This window comes from Glycine soja, chromosome 15, assembly GCF_004193775.1.
Source record: "Glycine soja cultivar W05 chromosome 15, ASM419377v2, whole genome shotgun sequence".
In the NCBI taxonomy this organism is placed as follows: Eukaryota; Viridiplantae; Streptophyta; class Magnoliopsida; order Fabales; family Fabaceae; genus Glycine; species Glycine soja.
The window spans coordinates 49,815,127-49,821,329 of record NC_041016.1 but is presented as its reverse complement, the minus strand read 5'-3'; positions in this window follow the sequence as shown (position 1 = coordinate 49,821,329).

Sequence of the window (6,203 nt, the reverse complement as noted above, 5' to 3'; positions counted from 1 at the left end):
TGCCAATGTGTCATAATGTAATTTAATTAATAAATAATATTTGGATGCATGATTATTGGCATAATCTCATGAGAAAAACGCTACAAATGTGGGGTTAATTCGGATCACTACGACCATTTGGGCTGATTCCTTACCCAAATAAAATCATCCAACACCATTTCCTAATTTAAAAAGATAATCCAAAATAAAGTTTTACATTTTAAATTATCCTTTTATGAATAAAAAGGATATTGGGTGATTTTTTTATGCAACAAAAATGTCTCAAGATTTTAGATGAGTTTAGGCTGCTTAATTGAGTTAGAGTTAAAAATCTCCCCTTATATTTTTTTGGTCAATATTAGTGTAAAATATTCATTAATTTTATTGATAATTAATTTCCGTCAAAAAATATGATTGATCATTTTTAGTAAAATTCTTTTATTAATCACGTTTTTTCATCTATAAAACTCGAACACGAGATCTTACTTGAGGGAATCTAAGGGACATCTATACTGAATTAGGAGGTACGAGAGCTAAGCATATCATACTTATTTTGAGGACTTGGCATTTGGCTAATCAAATACCTACCCTATAGTTGAACCCCCCCCCCCCCCCCCTTTTTGGCTAACCATAGTATTGGTATGAAGTTGTCTCATTGGAAACGGTTACTAATATTCATCAAGGACCGTGAGCGCATTCATGAAAAGAGTCAAGACATTTTCCCATCACAAACACACTTATTATGGGAGACCTATTTGTGCTAAGTTATATATAGACTTCACAGATGCAATGACAAAGAAAAACATCAATACTCATCATTTTTTTAACATGATCAAAACTAAAAAGGGAGAGTTGTTAATTCAAGTTTGAAGTGTTGAAGATTAGCCCTAAGGTTTTGGTTTTATAATTTTACAATGCCAAACAAATTTTAATAAATGTGACATTTGTATTTTATGTTTTTAGACTATGCATGATGCTTGATATAGTTGTAGTTTTCTTATATCCATGCTTAGCATGATTCAAATATGTTAGACAAGTGGATTGATCTCTAAGTTTCTTAGAAACATTAAGTTCAACATTGTGTAATCAATTACAAGGTTTTTTAAATCCATTACAAAGTGTTAGAACAAGCAACAAAATCATCTTTTACTTGAAATTTGGCTAGAAGCATTGAATTAATCGATTACTGGTTTTGTAATCGAATATATATGTCAGTTTTAGAAGAAGGAAGTCTATGTAGCTTGAGATAATCAATTACAATTTATTCTAATTGATTAAATGTGTCTGAAAACTTAAGGAATTCTCTGTGTGGTTGAAATAATTAATTACTATATAGATAATCGATTATTCCAGAAAACTCAAAAGCATGAGAAGTTCTCTGTTTAAAACGAGATAATCGATTACCATTTCTTGGAATCAATTACCACATTTCTGGAAATGCAAAATAAGATAGATTTTAGCAAATTAATCGATTACCTAGGTGGATAATCGATTAAACCAATTTTGTCTATTAAAATTATAAATATCTTCTCTTGTTTTTTTTCATTAGTGACTCTTGATACATTTTTATCTTTGAGAAAATACTTCAAGAAGTCAACTAAGGGATTTTCATTGCATTTCTTATGTAGATTCAAGTTGATCAAGATTCATTCATTGTTCATCATGATTTGATCATTCTTTGAAGAAGAACTTGAAGATATTGATCTACACATAAAGGTGTATTTAATCCAATTTTGATTTCTTTCTTGTTTTTTATCTTGGTTAGGGTTACCAAGGGTTTGTGTGAGTTGATAGAGTTTCAACTCTTGTTCTTTCTCTTGTAGGGTTCAAGGGAAGAGTAAAATTAAAGAATTGCATGTGCATAATGTTTGTACTTGATTCTCTATTGGTGGAAGTTCTAAGGGGTCTTAGAATAACTAGATGTAGGTTCTCTTGAGGACTGAACCTGTATAAATCGTGTGTTATTTTCTCTTTCTCTGACCCTTAGTCTTGTATTCCAATCTTGGTAATGAAATTGATCTTAAAGGGCTAATAAAAAATGAAAGAAATAGTAGAATATTCAAGAGGCCTTAAAAGATCAAGATAAAGACGAGAGAGCTTACTTGAGATTTTAGCATTATAACCCAAAAGAATAGCATTTAGATCTTTATTTTTTATTATCGTCAAACAAATTTGGATCATAGCATTCATATGATATTGATTTCATTGTTTTCTTGGTTTGATAATCTTTTTGTGACAATTTTTTTAGAAAACTTTGATTAATCAAAAGAGTTTGTTTTAATTGAATTAAGAAATTAAACGGTAAAGTTTTCCAGCTAACCCAACAACCAATATTTTTTCCTTCAAAAATTGACTTTCTTAAAAATAAAAAAAAAATAGGTAGACTCATACCGATTTATACCGAGTTGAGTGTGTAATCGATCCATGGAGGTGTTTGGACTGACCATATGATTGATTTTCGATTCAATAAGTTAAATTGACCATTCTAAGCCGAGTTTTATAACAATGCATTAGAAATCAAATTGTCAACACCATGACCCACTAACACATATATTCATGTCACACTCACACATGCATGACCTAATTTTTTTTATTCATCTATTTCTCTCATGGTCACACCATGGCTCATTTCAACATGCATCTCATTTATTTCCAACACCAACTCATCATCTTTTCATGTTCTAAAAGTTTTGATAACAACACTCATCATTTTATGCATTTTGTGCCTCAAACCAACAATGTTGCATGTAATAAAAAACATGGCAGCCACTATAAAGTATCAAAACATCAAGAATACAAACATTTTGTGGATTTTCAAAATAGCATTTTAACAAGAATATGAAGTGGCAGGTTCACCAAGAAACAATACAACCCAAACCATGGGAAAACATCACATATGAAAGAACCCCTATTTCCCCACACCTTAATTTTCTTGTGGCTTTAGAGACAAGGTGGTGGTTGATTTTTCTTCCTCCTCTCCTCCTCCAAGTGTTGATTGAACCTCTACAAGAGCAAGGCACCATCTCCAAGCTTTCTTCTACTCGCAATTTCCTTTTAACTTAGCACTAGGAAGCTAGTTGATATTGGTATTAATTGAGCTTGTCTTGAGGTCTATTTATAGTTGAGGGAGAACACTCTAGAAAAGCTTGGGCATAATGGTGGTCAAGGGAAGGTGACAAAGATGGCCAATGGTGGCCTTTGATTGGAGAAAATTAAGGGACATGATGAAGAAATGTAATGATGGAAGGGTGGAGTGTGGGAGATGTTGAAGAGACATATGCATGAAGTGAATAGTGCAATTTTTAGACCCTCTCCCACCTTTTTCTCTGTCAATTACATCATCTCTCTCTCTCTCTATTTTTTTTTCTTTTATTTCAATTTGGATCAAAATATGATTAAGTTTAGGTAAAAAAAATTCATATTCGTAGGTCCATACGTGTTTTTTTGGGGACACAAAATAGTCATCTTTAGTGTTATTTATATCCCTAGATAGGGTCAATAAGAAACTACATATGGGTCATCCGGATAGCTATTGCTACAAATCGCTATTGCAAATGCTCACAAATAAGAAACAAAAAGGTGAAAAGCCCAAGAAAATAGAGCTACTACCGCTAACAACTTTTCTCCCTCTCTAGACATCTTCTCGATGATCCAACCATACAAAATAAAGAACCACGTCTGCTGAACCTGTTGTCCAAAAATTAGCTCGATCCAATAGTAATGAATCTATAGTTAAAAATTGAAAAATTATTGTTTGGTGGAATGCAAACTATGCGAACTGCACTATAGATGACTGATAGTTGGATCCATGAAAGTTGTGACTTGATTCAAACTTACTCCAGATGTCATGTTTACAAAGCAAATATAAACAAGATTGAAGAAGAAAAAGAAGAGAAATCAAATGGGTGATGAAGAGGCTCAACTTTATATACCAAAAAACAAGTATGAATGTACAAGACTAACAAAAGAGAAATATAAAGTCAACAAATAACAAGACTAAACTACTCTCATAAATAAATAAAATAATAAAAATACATATTATTTAACACTAGAATACTTTTACTAAAGAAAACACTAAAATACTTCATTCAAAAGGAAACATGTATCTCACATGTGACATGCTAAGGTATAACTTTTTTTTCGTCTTAATTGACTACCACATAGATATGGTGAGATAATTTTTTATTAGCGACCTCACCTCATCAATTAACCTAATCATGATGATGAAGACTAAAATAATATGATATTATAGACATACAAATGAAAAAAATTAAGGATATATATATAAAAAAGTTATATTATAAAAATAAAAAGTTATTTAATCATATTAAAAAGAGGTGTAAATGCAAATGCAAGAAATTTCCCATCAAGTACCTCACTTGAACACAAAATTATTTTCAGTTCAAAATCCATTTTAAAATTAAGAACCCGTTAGACATACAACCTCAAATTATGAATCAAATGAATTCTAACAATGACATACCCAAAATTAGTTAGGGGTGTTCACGAGTGTTAGAATAACCGAGGATCTAGAAGGAAGGTTGAATAGATTCTTTGAATTTTTACCAATTATTTCTTAGATTCAATAAAAATCAATACCCCTTTTACAAATCAAGATTTTCTCAAAAGAATTGTTGAAGAAAGATCAACAACACATAAAACCAATATATTTAAAAACCTTAAAAAAAATGAGTTTTATGACTCTTTCACATCAATTCTACTACCAAGTTTGATTCACAAAACTAAGGTTTAGAAAAAGAGAGAATCACACATAGAATTTATACTAGTTTAGTCCTCATGAAGATCTACATCTAGTTATTCTAAAATTCCTTAAAACTTTCACTATTAGAGAATCAAGTATGAACACTATGCACATGTAATTCCCTAAAATTATACTTTTTCCTTAAACCCTACAAGAGAAAAACCAAAACTTTGTTGAACCCTACAACAAGAAATTCTAAGAGTTGAAAACCTATCAACTCAGAAAACTCTTAGTAACCTTAACCAAAATTAAGAAAGTAGAAATAAATCAAAATTGGAATTAAATACACCTTGATGTGCATATCACAACATCTTCAAGCTCTTCCTTTGATTATCAACTCATGATGAAAAATGAATGAATCTTTATCAACTTGAATCTCTTGAAAAAATACAGAGTAATTCCCTTAGATGACTCTTAGAATGTGTTTTCTAAAAGATAAGATCGTATCAAGAGTCACTAATGAGAAAAACAAATGAGGATATTTATAAGTTTAATAGCTAAAACTGATTTAATCGATTAGTTCGTTCAAATCTCTCTTTGTTATGCACTTCTAGAAATGTGGTAATCGATTACAAAATATGATAATCAATTATCTCGAGTCACAAAGTCTTCCTTCTACTGAAATTGGCTTATGTAATCAATTACTGAAACTGACAATCGATTAATTCGATGATTCTTGCCAAATTTCAAGTAGAAGTGAGTTATGTTGTTTGTTTTAACACTTTGTAATTGATTACTAAACTTTGTTATCGATTACACTGTGCCAAACTCATTACTTCTATGAAACTTTGAGATCAATTCATTAATCTACCATGTTTGGTTTCTACTAAGCATGAATATAAGAAAACTAAGACTAAATCACCCATTATGCCTAGTTTAGAAATATCCAATACAAATGTCACATCTTTTAAAACTTGTTTGATATTGTAAAATTATTAAAAACAAAAACCTGAGACTAATTTTCAAGTCTTCATTTTTTAATTCAAGAATGAGAACAGATGCAAACTTGAATTGATTTGAACCTGGATTGACCCAAACCAACTCAAACAACTTGGGTTAGGTATTTTTTGTGTTTGGGTCAAACCCGATCCAACTCAGTCAAATTTGTTAAGTCTTGACTTAGGTCATGGGTTTTAATATATGGGCTTGTTGATTGAGCCCGCTAATCCCTTAGTTTGAATTAAATTATCTCTCTCTCGATTCAAATTTTTGTGGTTTAAATTTGTTGCAGCAAAATTAGTTGTAGAACATTTATTATGCTTTTTAATTTGTTTTAAACTATTTTAGATTTAGGTAAAATTTTAATTGCACTACTTATTTGACTATTTTACAACATATGAATGGTCAAACTATGCGGTAATAATTATAGTTTTTGGATTTTTTTTTATTTCGTGAGTGTGGTGTTTGCTTATTATATTTCAATTTTTAAACTATGTTTAACATAGTATATTAGCTTAAGTGA